Source organism: Dipodomys merriami, unplaced genomic scaffold, assembly GCF_024711535.1.
Source record: "Dipodomys merriami isolate MVZ:Mamm:240054 unplaced genomic scaffold, mDipMer1.0.p SCAF_45, whole genome shotgun sequence".
Classification (NCBI taxonomy): domain Eukaryota; kingdom Metazoa; phylum Chordata; class Mammalia; order Rodentia; family Heteromyidae; genus Dipodomys; species Dipodomys merriami.
The window spans coordinates 3,238,012-3,255,654 of NW_027206013.1; the positions used below are offsets into that span (position 1 = coordinate 3,238,012).

Below are 17,643 nucleotides of genomic sequence, written 5' to 3' on the forward strand. Positions count from 1 at the left end.
TGGACAGGAAAGTCTGTGAGACTCATTTCTAGTTAACCACCAAAAAGCCAGAAATGAAGCTGTGGCTCCAGTGGAAGAGTTCTAGCTTTAACACAAAAGCTAAAGGACAGTGCCCACAAGCAGTGGTACCAGCACGGAAAAGAAAAGGAAAAGGAAAGGAAAGACTGAGCAAGAAGCCCTGAGTTCAAGCCCCAATACTGGCAAAAAAAAAAAAAAAAAAAACCAAACCCAAAAAAGTACAGATTATAGTTGAAGATGTACTCAGTAATAAATTCAATTTATAGTCTTAAACTATTTTCATTATCAAACAACAAAGAATGAATACTAATAAACCAAAACAAACCTGAAACAGGTGAGCACACAGGCATCTAAGTCCCCAAACCAAAATGACCAATAGAATATGGAAATTAAAGGGATGAAATTCACATCCTACAACTGAGATTTTCTTTTTTCTTTTTTCAGTCCTGAGGCTTGAACTCAGGGTCTGGGTGCTACCCCTGAGCTTTTTTTTTTCTTCTCAAGGCTGGTGCTCTACCACTTGAGCCACAGCTCCACTTTCAGCTTTTTGCTGGCTAACTGGAAATAAAAGTCTCATGGACATTCCATCCCAGGCCTGGCTTCAAACTTCAATCCTCAGGTCTCAGCCTCCTAAGCAGTTAGGATTACAAGCATGAGCCACTGGTGCCCAGCTGGAAATTACTAATAGATATGTAAGTTCAGAGAGGACAAGATTTGAAATTAACCTGATAGGCTAGGACACTGTGAAGTTCCTTATTGTGCCTTCACCACTGCTTGGGAAAAGAAGATTTACAAAAATCTAAACCTTCCCCTGCACACCAGAAAGAAGGTCAGACTGGGGGAAACAAGATCGCTTTGGCCTCTGCTGGATTACAAGCCAGAACTGGGCAGCTGCCAGTTGGCTTATAGCAGACACTTGGATTTCTTTTGCTGCTCTAAGGAAGTGAAAACAAGTGCAGTGCCCAGGCAAAAAAGCAGTACAACGTATATCCCAAAGAATCAGCTCACACCATATCCTGGGACCAGTTTGTGTGGAACATTGAGAAAATATCAGGAGAAAGACCATCTTGGAACTGCAGTAGGACCTTAAACGGTATTTTGGGACCTCCACATTTAGGACAATCAGGGGTAGGTCACCCAAGCAGTCTTCAGAGTTGAGGTGGGTATGGATAAGAAGTGTGGCTGGTAGAACTAGGTGATAGTGGCTCAGGTTTGTATCATGGCTACTCATGAGGCTGAGATCTGGAGGATCATGATCTGAGGCCACCCTAGGTAGGAGAGGAGAAAGGGGAGAAGGGGAAGAAAGAGGAGGAGGAAGATGATGAAGATGATGACGACAACCACGACCACAACGACAACCATGATGATAATGACTATGCCCGCCTATGCACTGGACTCCAAGGCTGCCTGAATGGGTCACTATCACAGATGGCTTACCCCTTGGCGATTTGCCCTCTGGCCTCACCCAGTCTCAACCCAAACAATACTGAACCTGTGAAGTCCCTGGCTCAGAAGAGGGAAAAATCGGTGAGCACAAAGACAATTTAAAATTAACTAGGAGACAACAAAAGATGTTTGCCGATGAGCTGTCTTCTGCAGCATATCTATCCCACATAATCTCTTTTTCTTCCATATTTCTGGTGTAATAAAACTTCTCTATCACTTTAGCTAAATAGATATACAAATATATTTATATACTTTATATAAATATATTATGTAAATAAATATATATAAATATATTTACATTACACATACACACACACCTCTGTTTTATGGGTTTGGTGAATAAACACCTGGAATTTATTTTTCAAACACAGATACCCACTGACTTGGTTTCCTCACAAACAATAGCTCCCTGTAGATGGGCAAATGTCAAGGAAATGTCACCAGTAAGATGGAGAAGAGATGTGCTTGGCTGGGGCAGGTCTGACAGGGAGGCTGTTCTGCTCACTGAGTTGGCTATCCCAGATATAAGATGCAGAACACATGCTGTGAGGCCCAGGAGGGTGATCTTAGTGTTAGCCAAGTTCCTGGCCTCAGCCAGGGACTACAATGGGTAGGGTGGTAGGTGAAGCTTCAGTGGAGAGGAGGAAGATAGATCCACACAAGGTCCTGGCCACATATTCTTATCTTCTCCAGGGCCACGGAACAGGTCACTTGCCCTGTGGATATCCGTGAGGAGCCCCCCCCCCTTTCTCAGATAAACAAGTGAAGCTTATATTGTAATGTGTCTTGAAGGTCAGGAATCCCAGGACTCACAGCCTCCTTTCCCCAGTGTGTCCAGAAAAGCCCACTTTCCAGCAGCCCCAGTTCTGTTAGTATGTAGCTAGTATGAACACATCCCTGGGCCGCCACACCCACCTGTGTATCTTCCCCTTACATACCTACCTCATATTCCACATCTCTTTGTCCCCTTATTTCTCCTTTTTATTCCTCTCTTGTCCCCTCCATCCTTACCCCCTTCCTCATCCTGATCCTCTTCCCACCTATCATCCAGTCAGCCCCTCAATATACCAGCCAGGACCTCAATATACTACTCTTTCCATAGTGAACAGACTGGGTAGCCCACAGAATGCTCTGAGGAGCACAGTCAATTCCTCGGTAAGTTCTAGAGTCCCTCTCAACAAATCCCTCTGCATAGGGGTAGGGAAGTTGAGGAGCCACCAGCTATGCACAGGGGACTCAGCTCTCTGGCTGCTGCTCACTGTGAGGGTCCCTAGTCTCTTATTTGCTAAGTGTTCATCTGATACTGCTGACAGTGCTAAGCCTGGGGAGGCCAACCTGGGGATAAAGAAGAGCCTAGTGGGTAGGTCCAAGTTTCTAATACACTATCAGGAGTGGAGTTCCCTCTCTTTTTTTGGAAGGGGGGTGTCTTCAAGAGGGTCTAGACTCCCATTTTATAGATGAGAATGCTTCACTGATGGTGTGGTTCCCTAGCCTGTCTTGTCTTCCCAGAGGGGACCAGTCTTCTGTAGGTTTCAGGTAAAGCCCCACCTACAGATGTGGGCCTGTCTCAAGAGAAAAGCTATTGTAGCCCCCCTACCCTCATGGCTTCTCTCCTAATCCTCATAGAAGTCTAATTCTCCCCATCATATCTCTGCTCTCAGTATACATATCCATGCTCTGCTAGGACCTCAAGGTCAAGCCCAAGCCCAAATTGTGCAAAGAGAGAAAAGAGCTCTGGTGCATGAGATGTTTACCACAGCCACCCTGATTGTGAGAACTGAGAAGAGTAGAAATGTGCATGACAGGACATGTTTCCGAAAGCCTGTCTGGGAAAAGGGAAAGGATGAAGAGGGGGTGGGGGAAGCAAGGTGTGTCACAGGAGAGGCTGGTCGAACTCTGCATAACATGTAAGTAAAGGGAGAGGATCCCATCTGCTCCCACTTGCATTGGCCACATATTTGAAGAGCAGCAATAGAAAATGCAGTGAGGGGACGATGGGACCACAACCTATATCAGACTAGCAAGCTTCATGGAAAGGCTGAGTTGTGGCTTGGTGACCAAGTGCTTGCCTAGGATGCACAATACCCCCAGAGTCCATTCTCAGCACCACAAAAAGACAAAAACAAAATCCAAAACCCCACATGGTAAAGGACAGACTGAGCTGGGCTGTGGACATAGTTAAACATGACCTCCTTTTTCATTTTCCACCTTTTCTGTAAGCAAGCAGATACTGATCTATTTTTAAATAATTAAAGGTACAAAGAGGGATGCTGGTACTTCAGATACTCAGCCTCAGTCCATTGGTCTCATGTCTCCTGGGCACACAGGGGAGCCTGGCCCAGCTGAATGCCAGAGGAACATCTGTGGCATCAACAAGCCAACGCCTTGACTCCAGGCCTGGGATATGTGCTGGATCCTTGGAGAAAAGAAATTTACTTTTGAAGGGTAGGCCTGCCCAGGCTGAGACCCTCCACCCATGCCACCCCAGAGTCCTCAATGGCCCAGGCCTCAGTTTCCCCATCTTGTACACTCGGTGCCCCTCTGCACATAATGGCCCAGATCCCATCCAGCTGGAACTGGTCATAGGGGCACTCAGCCCCTCCCTCTAGGGCATAAATGGCAGGTTCCAAGGAAGACACTGTTGGAAGCCATCTCTGTAGTCTCATTATCTGGCAAAATGCAGAGAGCAGCAAGTACAATCAGAAGCATGAGCAGCCTAATGAAAATGTCAAGGAGAGTGAAAATGGTTTGGGCCAAAAAAGCCTGGGACTCAAGGTTCTTCAAGCCTGAGTAAGATACAGGACCTTCCTGTAGGCTTCCTACTCGGCTGAGACAATTCCTGGGTCTCACAGCGGACAGGAGCACCCAGCCTGTGTCCAGGAGTTTCAAGGGGTTTTATGAGTAGATTCCCAAGATCAGTCCAGGCAGCGAAGGTGAGTACACTCTGAAGTGACTATGTGAAGCCCAAACAGAGGCCATGGAAGGCAGGGTTGCTCCAGGAAGGCAAGCAAGGCTGGGGAGGCTGGGTAAGTATGGGAGTGGGAGGTGGGTACCAAAATAGCCATCCCATAGCAGACTTCAACACTGCTCAGGAGAACCCTCAGGCACAGCCAGGGATCTCACCTGGTGGCCACAGTACTACAGGGCATGCCAGTTTGACCCTGCAGCAAGGGTCATGCCACCAGCCACAAATCATCCTGAGCAAGGGGTGGCAGGGTGAAGGCAGCTGCCTGCATTAGCCTGGCCAGCCATGTGGGCTAGGTCCTTGTATGGCTGACTGTGTTCATCTTGTTCACCAGAACTAGGACACAAACAAGACATGTGTGAGGACCTGGCCAGGAAATAACTCAAACTTGGGTAAGGCTTTCACCAACCATAGTCAGCACATAGCATTAAAGATCCAGACACGTGGGGCTGGGAAGGTGGCTCAGTGGTAGAGCGCTTGCCTTGCATGCTCGAGGCCCTGGGTTCGATTCCTCAGCACCACATAAGCAAAAAGAAAAAAGCCGGAAGTGGCGCTGTGGCTCAAGTGGTAGAGCGCTAGCCTTGAGCTGAAGAGCTGAGGGACAGTGCCCAGGCCCAGAGTTCAGGCCCCATGACCGGACCCAAAAAAAAAAAAAAAAAGATCCAGACACATGTAAGTTGAATCAAGGTACTTTTGAGGTTATGGGATAGGATCCCTGTTGAGCGATCAGGCCGGACCTGTGCTCAACCATGCTGAGAGGGTCAACCTGTGCAAATACCACCAACTCCAGGGGAACCTGCAGTGGCTCAGTCAACATCCATACAAGTATATATGCCATATGATTGGGACTCCGAAAACAAAATCTGATGGTGCCACACATCCCTCCCCAGATACTGTTTTTTTTTTTTTTTTGTCAGTCATGGGGCTTGAACTCTGGGCCTGGGTGCTATCCCTCAGCTCTTCACCTCAAGGCAAGCACTCTACCACTTGAGCTACAGCACCACTTCCGATTTTCTGGTGTTTTTTTTTTTGCCAGTCCTGGGCTTGAACTCTAGGTCTGGGCGCTGTCCCTCAGCTCTTCAGCTCAAGACAAGCACTCTACCACTTGAGCCACAGCACCACTTCTGGCTTTTTCTGCTTATGTGGTGCTGAGGAATCGAACCCAGGGCCTCATGCATGCAAGGCAAGCACTCTACCACTGAGCCACCTTCCCAGCCCCTCTGGTGGTTTATTGGAGATAGGAATCTCACGGTCTTTCCTGCCTGGGCTGGCTTTGAACCAAGATCCTCAGATCTCAGCCTCCTGATTAGCTAGGATTACAGGCGTGAGCCACCAGCACCCGGCTCCAGATACTGTTTTTTAACCAGAGCAGAGAGTGTTGGCTAAGGACTGAGTACCCATCACAAGTGACAGCAAACCTGAGAACATGAGGATGTCGAAACATTTCCAATTTCCAGTGACATAAGGCACTATTATGCAAGAAACAGTTTGTATGCAACAGAAAAAAAGTAAACCCTTGCCTGTCATTTATGTCAAAATAAATTCTAGATAGATTAAATCTTGGATGTAAAAACCTAAAGTGGAAACACCTACTAGAAGACAGATACATATTTATCTGGCTACAAGTTGCACAGAGCAATGGAATAACTAAAAAAGGAGAAAAATATTCAACATTTTGCTACAAAGTATGAAAAATTCCTGAACATCAAAAACTGTCATAAACAAAGATTAGAAAGCTGAGAAAAATGTGCAGCAGGCAGTTAGATGAGCAAAGAATTGATATCTTTCACATAGAAAGACTTAGACCAAGTGCTGAGAAACCCATCAAATCACAGGGGATCCTTGGTGGGGGGCCAGGTTGGGTTGGTACTGATTTCTGAGAGGGAAGGGAAGGGCTAGCTTATATGCAGTGAGAGGCATGTGTCCTCGCTGGCCTTTGTCACCTAGATTTGGCTCAGAGTATGTCACCCCCCTCCCCCATGCTGCCTCCCCAGGAGTCCCACTATTCATCACCACCTCACAACTTCACATTCATTGTGTTTCCTAATGTGTTCCCATTATTCATTGTGTTCCCATTATTATCTCTATCTCCCACCAGCAGGGAGCTCCTCAAGGGCAGAGCTGGGCCTGGTGTGGCTTTAATAGCCAGTGTCCAGCATTAGACTTGGTGGGCAAAGGCTAAGTGAGGAAAGATGTGGGGAGAGACACACGGGTGCTTATCATCGGCTCCTGTCTGACGTTAGGGCCAAGGCACACTTCTCAGTCTTCTACCATCCCTACTCCCCACCCTTTGTTTGTAGACAGGGCCAAATCCCAAGGCTCAACACAGCAAGGTGCCATAAGCCAGAGCCCAGTTCTGCTAGCCAGTCTGTGAAATGGCGCCTAGACCAAAGCAGAGATGGTATATTGCTGCTACCTTTTAACTTTAACACCCAGGACAGACATGAGTAATCAATTACCACAGCAGTTTTGAAAAATCAATCACAAACACTCCAGGCAAACAAAACAAAGGAAGAAAGAGAGGAAAGAAAGAGGAATGGAGAGGACCAGAGATAGATGGGGAGAAGACCAGGAACTGAAAGTAAAGAGGGAGAAAGGGGGAGAAAAGGAGCAAGCACAGCCAGGTGCCGGTGGCTCATGCCTGTAATCCTAGCTACTCAGGAGGCTGAGATCTGAAGATCACGGTTCAAAGCCAGCCCGAGAAGGAAAGTCCATGAGACTCTTATCTCCAATAAACCACTAGAAAACCGAAAGTGGTGCTGTGCCTCAAGTGGTAGAGCACTTGCCTTGAGCTGAAGAGCGCAAGGACAGCATCCAAGCCCAGAGTTCAAGCCCAGGAGCTGGGTAGAGTGGTAGAGTGCTTGCCTTGTATGCATGAAGCCCTCGGTTCGATTCCTCAGCACCACATAAGCAGAAAAGGCCAGAAGTGGGGCTGTGGCTCAAGTGGTAGAGCGCTAGTCTACAGCTGAAGAGCTGAGGGACAGCACCCAGGCCCAGAGTTCAGGCTCCACGACTGACAAAAAAGAAAAGAAAAGAAAAGAAAAAAGGAAAGAAAAGAAAGAAAAAGAAACCAAGCCCAGAGTTCAAGCCCCACGACCAACAAAAAAAAAAAAAAAAAAAAAAAGGAGCAAGCACAGCAGAGTAGATGAGAATGATCAGGTTGCTTCAGGTGTGCTTAATCTACTGCTTTCCTGCAGATGCTATTGCCAGAGTTGTGATTTAATGTCTGGCTAACCTGGCCTTCATGAGGTATGGTGGAATTCATGAGGAATTAAAAGGGGTGCAGGCTAGCTCTTCTTCCCACTACTGTTGCCAGAGGCTGTACCTGTGCTACAATCAATGTCATATCCCAAAGTCTAAATGCTCTAGACCAGTGATCCCTGGACACAACCTGAGGCTCGCCTGGCTCAGTGGACTGAACACTTAGATGCCCCACCAGAGACTGCCTCTTTAACACAGAAGTCAGCAACAGAACTGGTTCCTACCAGGATAGCCTGCCAGCAGTTTTCTATACCCAAGATCTTTGGGAAAAGGCAAAATCAACTCAGACTACCCTGTCCCTCCTTTGTGCTATGACTCTTAGTATAGGGTCTGTGGCTACTACCATCTCCCCAACACAGTCCTTGTGGGCCATGCCTCTACCCCGGCACTAGGTATCACTGAAAATCTACAAGCCTGGCATCAGCTAAGCCTCCCAGAGTCAGCCCTCAGTAGGAGCTGGGCAGATAACTAGCTAGGGAGTGAGCACTAGTACTGGAGAAATAGAGTGACCAGGGAGGCACCTGGGCTCACAACTGTAACCTTAACTAGCTACTCAGGATGCTGAGGACTCAGGATCAAGGTAGGAACGTCCATAAAACTCTAATCTCTAACTAACCACCACAAAGCTGGAAATGGGGGTATAGCTCAAGTAGTAGAGCACCAGCTTTGAGCAAATAAGCTGAGGGACAATGACCAGGCCCTTAAAGCTTGGTACCAGCACAAAATAACCAGGAGAGACAGGCACCGGTGGCTCATGCCTATAATCCTAGCTACTCAGGAGGCTAAGATCTGAGGATCTCTGTTCAAAGCCAGCCCGGGCAAGAAAGTCCGTGAAATTCTTATCTCCAAAAAACCACCAGAAAACTGGAAGTGGCGCTGTAGCTCAAGTGGGAGAGCACTCGCTCGCCTTGAACTGAAGAGCTGAGGTACAGTGCTCAGGCCCAGAGTTCAAGCCCCAGGACCGACAAAAAAATAAATAAATAACAAATAACCAAGAGAATAACCAGGGAGATTCTTTGTAGCTGTTACCCTCTCTGCCCAACAGCAACCATTGCAAGGTTTCAAGTGGTATCAGCATTTCCCTTCCATTTAAGAGAGTACTAGGGGGGCACAGGGACAACTTGGCCTCTCAATACTTCCTGGGTACTACACATGGGCACTACTAGAACTGGCAGCTATAATTAACAGTTGAACCCAAAACAAAGATAACTACTCAGTAGGGGTTGGCACACATGGCCCTAGCTGTGCCAGAGCAGAACATGATTTGTTACAGTCCTCTGCAGTTGTTTTTTGTCCTACAGTGGCAGAGCAGTGTGGCTATGACAGAGACCATAAGATCTACAAAATCATAATGTTAATTATCTGGCCTTTTTAGACAAAGTTTGTGCTAGAGGTTTCAGTATCCTGTGGGCATCAGAAAGCTGAGGTAAGGGGGCTGGGAGGGTGGCTCAGTGGTAGAGCGCTTGCCTTGCATGCCTGAGGTCCTGGGTTCGATTCCTCAGTACCACATAAGCAAAAAGAAAAAAGCCGGACGTAGTGCTGTGGCTCAAGTGGTAGAGTGCTAGCCTTGAGCTGAAGAGCTGAGGGACAGTGCCCAGGCCCAGAGTTCAGGCCCCACGACCGGACCCAAAGAAAAAAGAAAAAAAGAAAAAAGAAAAGAAAGCTGAGGTAAGCACTAGACTAGGCAGGCTGTTTCAATACAGATCACTGAGGCTGGCATCCAAGCTGAGACAAAGATTACACCCTAATGTCCAGACCAACACTGACCAGCAATCTACCAGACTGGTCCCACTGCAGGCTCGTCCTCAAGCCAGATGTTAAGCTAGTGGCTGTTAACCATACTTGAGTCATTAGAAAATCCAACCTGGGGCAGCAGCAAGCCCCTGTCCAACCCCAAGGATATGCCCACCCAGGGTGAGGACACACTGACTAGAGTCTACTCACTATCAATTATACCTACCATGCCCACTAGGAAGGGTAATTCTGCAGTCTAGTATAGAAGGAATAGCCTCAGCCACTTACCTGTCTTAAGAGCAGATCAGCATGTCCTAATGCTCATTCTGTGGTCTCTGGCTCCTGTGGAAAAATCAGAGGGCACTATGTGTAAGGCCACCCTGGCCAGGGTAAACCCTTCTGGACTAAGGTGATCTTAACTGTACCCAAGGAGGATGCTGGTTATCCCTGACCCTGAGGTCAACTGCAACACTCTGGATGTAACCATGCACTCTTGTGCACTTTCTTGTTCCCATATACAACTGGTCCTGCAGTTACCTCAGGTCAACTTCCCTCATGAGCATTTCTAAATACTGAGAGTTCAGATGTGTGAACTATTAGTGACCTCTTTCTTGAAGATTCCAGAAAGCTGAGCTGTTTTGTCTTGGTAACAGCACATAGGGAGAGCTCCTACACTAGGCACAAGTAGGTTCAGGGTACTGTTATTCATAAGAGGGGTCTCAACCCCTCTACTGACATCTGTAGCATGTCTCTCCTAAGCTGACGGATCACACCCAGCTAACATCCTGGTCAACAATGACCAGCAACCTAGTAGGTTGGTGCCACTACAGGCTTGTCCTCAAGCCAGATATCAAACCAGTGGCTATTGGCCATACTTGAGTCATTAGAAAATCCAACCAGAGGAGGCAAGGATGCCCTTATATCCTTCCCTGTCTAGCCCTGAGGCTGTGCCTACCCAGGATGAAGCTGAGCAACAGTACACATTGACCAGAACTAGTCCATCCACTATTAACTACACTCACAAAAAATAGGATAAATCTGCAGTCCTGAGTGGGAAGGCAGGTCCTAGTTCCCAAGACATCAGTGGAAGGTAGATTACTAATGCCAGAGTTAGCCAGGTATGATATGAGACCTGGCTCTTCAGTCTACAGTATGCACAGTGTACGGGCTATAGCAAAGGATAAAGTGTTGCCAGTGACTCACTCAGGCCATGGCCCCACCATGGGAAGAAGGAACCAAGTTTGTGTCTCATCCTGGTGACACGTTTCCTCTTTTTCTTTTTGGCCAGTCCTGGGGCTTGAATTCTGGGCATGAAAATTATCTCTGAGCTTTTTTTGCTCAAGGCTAGCACTCAGAGCCACAGCTTTACTTCCTGCTTTTTTATGGTTAATTGGGGATAAGAGTCTCACATACTTTCCTGCCTAGGCTGGTGTCAAACTATCTTCAGCTCTCAGCCTGCTCAGTAGCTAGGATTACAGGCATGAGCCACTAGGACTGGGCTTCAATTTCTTTACTTTTGTCTGAGACTGGGACTTGAACTTGGTACTTGATGCTTCCACTCATTGACTGGCATTCTGTCATCTGAACCACACCTCCAAACCCTCTCCTCTCTCATGGCATCCAGCTCAGGAACACTGCCAGAGCATTTCATGTCATGCAAACCAGGATGGCAAAGATACATGGGAAGGAATGGGCCACTGATGAAAGGCCACTTTTGGAAGGAAGGGCGATGGGAGTTCTTTCCTCTCTGCTCTGAAGTGGTTCCCAAATTTTTCTAAGCCTCTGCTCAAGCTTCCTTTGGGTCACAAAAGTGGTTTTCCTGCACAACAGCTCCTTCTTCATTCGGAAAGGCTTCAATTGGAGGTGAATAAGGCATAAGGATAGGATCATGGAGTCAGGAGGAAACCAAGGGTAGGGAAGAACTGGAGGCCTAAGTTAGACATGTCCTGGGAATACCTGGGTGTATGAGGAGTAGGTGGGAGCTGCCCACTGATACTCTCTCCTGCTCCTACCCTTTAGTCTGAGGCTCAGCAATCAGCCCCTGTTCAGAATATGACATTTCTGGGACATCTGTGTTTTTAGTTTAAATGTTCGTGTAGGTTTTACCACATAGAAAACCCTGTGAGTTTGTTATCAGCTCTAAAAACAGACAGGTTCTCCACAGACATGTGTCAAGGCTCACATGGATTGTGAGCCTACATCTCACAAATACTGACTACGTGAGGTGGCTCCCATTGGTACAAACTAAGTCTGGGATGGACCCAGACTATGCATGCTGGGCAGGCAATTCAGGGCTACATAGGCCCAGAGAAGATCAGGTTAGCCTGCCTAAGCATGAGGTTGCAGCCCTGTGGGATCTCTTTGCTTTCTGCCCTATGAACAGAAGTGATACTAAATGCAAGTAGCTGGGAACATGCCCCAGCAGCCAACATAGGCACATGTGCATAGAATTGGGCAGGGAAAGTTAATGCTGCTCAATGTCAACATTATCTACCACAACAAAACTGTTCCTCCTGCAGTGGACACTGAACACATTATGAGCATATATCCCTATCTACTGTGGACATGAAGACAACAGTCCATACTTAGACCCTGCTGTGGTAGCAGGATCTAACTGGCCTCAGGCCTCTCCTTGGGTATAAAAAGCACTGCAAGGGGTGCTAGGAAGGTGGCTCAGTGGTAGAGTGCTTGCCTTGCATGTACAAGGCCCTGGGTTCGATTCCTCAGCACCATATAAGCAGAAAAAGCCAGAAGTGGTACCATGGCTCGAGTGGTAGAGTGTTAGCCCTCGAGCTGAAGAATTCAGGGGCAGCGCCCAGGCCAAGAGTTCAGGCCCCATAACTAACAGAAAAAAAAAAAAAAAGTACTGCAAGGCTAGGAAGGTGGCTTAGTGGTAGAGTGCTTGCCTTGCATGCATGAAGCTCTGCGTTCGATTCCTCAGTACCACATACACAGAAAAAGCCAGAAGTGGCGCTGTGGTTCAAGTTGTAGAGTGCTAGCCTTGAGCAAAAAAAGCTCAGGGACAGTGCCTAGGCCCTGAGTTTAAACCCCAGGAATGGGAAAAGGAGGAGGAGGAGGAGGAGGGGGAGGAGGAGGAGGAGGAGGAGGAGGAGGAGGAGGAGGAGGAGGAGGAGGAGGAGGAGGAGGAGGAGGAGGAGGAGGAGGAGGAGGAGGAGGAGGAGGAGGAGGAGGAGGAGGAGGAGGAGGAGGAGGAGATGGTGATGGTGGTGGTGGTGGTGGTGGTGGAGGTGGAGGTGGTGGTGGTGGAGGTGGAGGTGGTGGTGGTGGAGGTGGAGGAGGAAGAGGAAGAGGCCTTGTTCCAAGGATCCCTGACTCCTCTCCAGCTCCACACCCCATGGGCAGCCCATGGGAAACAGAGCTCTGGCAACCCAGATGGGCATAAGGGTAAGTTTTGGCAGATAGGGAGAGGCTGAGTGGAACATGTCTTACTTACCACTAGAAGTCCTATGGTAGTGCCTGATGCCCTCTGGTGGCCATACTCAGCTCCTGACTGCTTTATTAGAGGCTGATAGCCCCTCATTGGAAATAGGGACAGGGTTGCCTCAGTGGAGAAAGAAGGATAGGGGCTCCCTTCGAGGGTATCTGCCAGCTCTCTGGCATTACCTTCCCAACAAACTGAAACAGCCTAAGATATGCAGACTAGTTATTTGACTGGGACAGCCCAAGAAGATTCAGGATCCCATATCCTAATTCTGGGGCTCACTGTCTTGAGGGAAGCCTAAGAAGAAAAAAAGAGCTGGGTGCCAGTGGCTCACGCCTATAATCCTAGCTACTCAGGAGGCTGAGATCTGAGGATCATGGTTCAAAGCCAGCCCAGGCAGGAAAATCTGTGAGATTCTTATCTCCAATAAACCACTAGAAAACTGGAAGTGGTGCTGTGGTTCAAGCGGTAGAGAACTCACCTTGAGCTGAAGAGCCGAGGGATAGTCCCCAAGCCCAGAGTTCAAGCTCCACGACCAAGAAAAAAAAAAAAAGAAGGAAAGAAGGAAAGAAAGAAGGGAGGGAAGAAGGGAGGAAAGGGGGGAGGGAGGGAAGGAAGAAGAAAGAAAGAGAGAGAAAGAAAGAAACAAAGAAAGAAGGAAGGAAGGAAGGAAATACATTCGACATTCTCACTCAAGAGCCACTGCCAAGCAGTCTTGAGAATGGCTTATGACCTACTTGGGTACCTGGGGATCTCCCCCACTTCCTAGCCACTAGGCTCTTTAGGAAGAATGCATCCTGAACCCCACCTGAGCTAAGACCCCTTTTCCTTGTGCTTTGGCTAGGTATGGAACAAGATAGACATGAGGACTGGACAGCTCCAGCACATCTAGTGCCTGTTTTGGTGCCCCTAGTTCCAGCTGGCTCTGCAGGGGATTTCCTTGTTCCTGCCTGTCTCAAACTTGTGTTGTAGGTCCCTATCCCAGTCCTTTCTGTCTCTTGGAGTGAAACCAATTAATCCTGAATCTTAGGGCAGCACAAACAGGGGTAGGACTTCAGCCCTGCCCTAAGGAAAGCTAAGAAATGTAAAGGGTGTCTGGGACCAGAAAGGGGCTCCCTCTGGAGAGGATACTAGGTGAACACAGGAAGCCAAGCAGCCCAGATATGGTAGGGGGCAAGGGCAGCATCTCTGACTTAGCAGGACAATTGGTTAGACCAGGAGGGGTAATATTATTCGACTTCCACTTTTTCTGTTCATGTGGTATTAAGAAATTGAACCCAGAGCTTTTTCTGTTTATGTGCTATTGAGAAGTTGAACCCAGAGCTTCATCCCTGCTAGGCAAACACTACCATCAAGCCACTTTCCCAGCCTCTCCTTTTTGTCATTTCTAAATACATGTGAATCTAGAGGGAAGAAAGACCCAGAGGCTTCGGTTCCATGTTCACTCTGACACATGACACACGATATAAAAATGGTTTTCGCTGTCAGCCTGTCCCTGACGCCTATAATTCTAACTACTCAGGCGGCTGAGAACTAAGGATAGCAGTTCGAATTCAACCTGGGAAGGAAAGTCTGTGAGACTCATCTCCAATTAGCCACCAAAAGAAAAGCTGAAAGGAGCTGTGGCTCAAGTGATAATAGAGCTTTAGCCTTCAACGGAAAAGGTAAAGGACAGTGCCTAAGCCCTGAGTTCAAGCCCTGATCTGAGTTTAAGCCCCAGTATTAGCATACAAAAGCGGGGGTGGGGGGAGCAAGTTTTATGTGCACTCACTAATTATTTTTTAAATTAAAAATAGGAAAGGCTCTGGCTCAAAGCAACTCCTTCTCTGGCTAAGTACCAGTGACCAAAAGCTTATGTAGGGATGAGGTGGGGAGGAGCCCAGACCTCAACACTAGACTGGCATCCCCAGGGAATCTCCGCGTTGATCCCGGAGGCAGCAGGAGCAGCAGTAATGCTGGAACATCCCTTCAGCATGGCCATGCCACCGCGTTTTCCCGCGGCGTGTCGATCTAGTTAAAGTTCCCCGGCCTCGCCTCCCCTCTGGCCCTAGGAAAGTTTCCGTGGCCGCCGGGCCCCGTCTTCCAGACTCCGTGGTCGTGCGGAGGCGAGCCGGTGGCCGAGCTGGGTGGCGTTCAGCTGGGGGCTCGGGGTGCGGGGCGTCCCGGCCAGGTCCCGCACGGCCTCGAGGCCGAGCACAAAGGAAACCGCCCCAGCTGACCCCGGGTCTCCAAGGCCGCCGTGTCGGTGAGGCGCGCGGCACGGGTGGGGCTGGAGAGGGCCTCTACCGCCCAGCTCCCAGCTCCCGACCCCCGCTCAGACCCCGACTCGGAACCCAAGACTCAATCCCTTCCCTCCCGCGCCACACCACACAGAGCCCTACCCCGCCCAGCCCCGGTCACCGCCTCCGCCCCAACCCCAGAATCGTCCCAGGTTTTCAACCCCTTACGCAGGCCTTGGCCCCGGACCCCGCCCACCGGGCGAAGCTTACCTGGAGCGCTGCGTGGGCGGCTCCGCAGAGCGGCCTCCGCCCCCAAACGGGCGTCCGCAGGTCCCTCCCCCGCGGGGAGCGACGTCCCCCAGGCTGGGCGCGGTGCAGGTCTGGGTCACCGCGGCCGCAACTTGAGTCGGTGCGAGGGCGGCCCCTCCCTTCTTCCCTCCCCAGCCCAGCGTGCAGCCCGGGGGCCAGCCCTCCCCGCCCCTAGCGCACGCCCCTAGCGCGGCCCGTGCGCAAAGCCAGCTTGGCCGGCTTCGCAGCCCTCTGCCCCGCCCCAGACAGCCGCAAATTTTCCTATTGGTTGAGAGAACCTATGCATCCCGGCAACCGGTACCGATTGGGTGGATGCGCAGAACAGGCGCCTTGCTACTGGGCCGTTGGAATGTCAGTCTCAGCCGACGACCGGTCCCCTCGCGGAGAGGACGCGGCCCGGGCACCTGCCTGGAAAACTGCAGCAGCTGTCGTGGCTAAGGGTTCGGGGCTGCCCCCTCCTGGCGGCCTTCGGAGGGTGTGCCCGGACCGTCGTGCCCCAAACGGGGACTGGCGCAGCCCGCAACCTAACCCAGAGTCGGGCCGCGTTGTTTCCATCACCATCCCACTTCGCAGGTATCCTCCAGCTCCTGCTGTTGGCCGGGAACAGTGCGTCGAACCTTTCTATGGGTATTTAATTGTATTCCTCACAAAACCCGCTGGGAAAGAATTCTGCTGCTGTCCCCATTTTACAGTTGGAAAACTGAGTTCTGGAGGTTCTCACATGGTTTAAGCTTAAATCCAGTTATCTACCACTCTGGGATCTGGGGACTCTCGTGGTCTAATTGTTCCATAGTCCCTAAAGCTGGAGCAAGATAGCAAGGCTCAGATGGAGTAGCCCTACAGTGTTTCCAAAGGCTGGAACCATTTATCCTCCTTCCTCCCCGCCCCCAATAGCCCTTATATATAAAGACCCCTTGGTCATGTTTTACTCTACAGGGCCTCCATTGGGGTTCCTTTTTCTAACTTCCACATGGCAAGAGGCAGTTGATACAGTTCTCTGCTGAGGTAAGACACCCCATCCCGCTGTGTGTTTGTGTGTGTGTGTGTGTGTGTGTGTGTGTGTGTGTGTGTGTGTGTGTGTGTGTGTGTGTTGGTCCTTGGCTTGAATTCAGAGCCTTTGCACTGTATCTGTACCGCAGCTCCACTTCTGCTTTTTTTGGTCCTTAAATAGAGATGAGTTCTTTGGACTTTCTGGCTGGGGCTGGCTTTTAACCTCCCTCCTTAGATCTCAGCCTTGTGAGTAGCTAGGATTACAGGCCTGAGCCATTGGTGCCTGGCCCTAGTGTGTGTGTGCTTGAATTCAGGACCTGGGCTCTGTCCCTTAGCTTTTTTGCCCAAAGCTGGTGCCGTACCACTTTGGCTACACCTCTACTTCTGGCTTTTTGCTGGTTGATTGGAGACAAGAGTCTCTTGGAACAGGGCGCTGGTGGCTCACACCTGTAATCTTAGCTACTCAGGAGACAGATCTGAGGATCACAGTTCAAATCCATCTGGGGCAGGAAAGTCTGTGAGACTTTTATCTCCAATTAACCATAGAAAACTGGAAGTGGTGCCATGAGTCAAAGAGGTAGAGTGCTAGCCTTGAGCAAAAAGAATTCAGGGACAGCTCCCAGGCCTTATGTTCAAGCCCCACAACTGACAAAAAGAAAAAAAAAATTAAGTCTCTTGGACTTTTCTGCCTAGGGCTGGCTTCAAACTTTCATCTTCAAGTCTCAGACTGCTGAGTAACTAGAATTATAGGTGTGAGCCATTACAGCTTACCTCTAGTGTCTTGTTTTTCTCTGTCCTACCTGCAATTATGGAGAAACACTGTAGGGCTCTACCCATTTGAGCTTAGCACTGGTAGTATTTCCATCTCTGTAGTGGCAAGGGGCACACATAGATGTATGTGCCCACTTAACTTTGGGGTGTTAGGGCAACAGGCTCTATCCAGTGGGGATCATGTTGAGGGAAGTGCTTAGTCTAAATTTTCTTGCCCCAAGCACACTTGGAGATGAACAATTCCTTTGTTCTCTGCATTTCTAAGACCACCAGGGAAATCAAACAGCCCACAGGGAGTTTCATAGATGGTAGGGGACAGATCAGGATCCAGTTTCATCCAGCTAAGTAGAAAGTCCAGTGTGTTCATCTAAGATAGTTACTTGGTCAGAACAAAGAAAATGAAATGGTCTGGAACAAGAATTCCCTACAGGTACCAACTATAAGGTCCATCTATGTCCTGGCAGTCATGGCCAATCGATCCCAGAAGC

The 17,643-nt window shown here is 49.3% G+C and overlaps 2 protein-coding genes across 5 annotated transcripts in view; one reads left to right on the forward strand and one right to left on the reverse strand.

Annotated features, from left to right (window-relative positions):
- Positions 1-15,508, reverse strand: part of Arvcf (ARVCF delta catenin family member) — a 57,993-nt gene extending 42,485 nt beyond the window's left edge. For all 4 annotated transcript variants that reach the window (XM_069994352.1, XM_069994353.1, XM_069994354.1 and 1 more), the window contains exons 1-2: positions 15,356-15,508; positions 9,713-9,766 (exon numbers count right to left, since the gene is read on the reverse strand). The gene's annotated coding sequence lies outside the window, so the exon portion shown is untranslated. The remainder of the gene's footprint in view (positions 1-9,712; positions 9,767-15,355) is intronic.
- An 822-nt stretch (positions 15,509-16,330) lies between these two features.
- Tango2 (transport and golgi organization 2 homolog) overlaps positions 16,331-17,643 on the forward strand; it is a 45,570-nt gene continuing 44,257 nt past the window's right edge. Inside the window, exon 1 of the mRNA XM_069994366.1 lies at positions 16,331-16,399. The gene's annotated coding sequence lies outside the window, so the exon portion shown is untranslated. The remainder of the gene's footprint in view (positions 16,400-17,643) is intronic.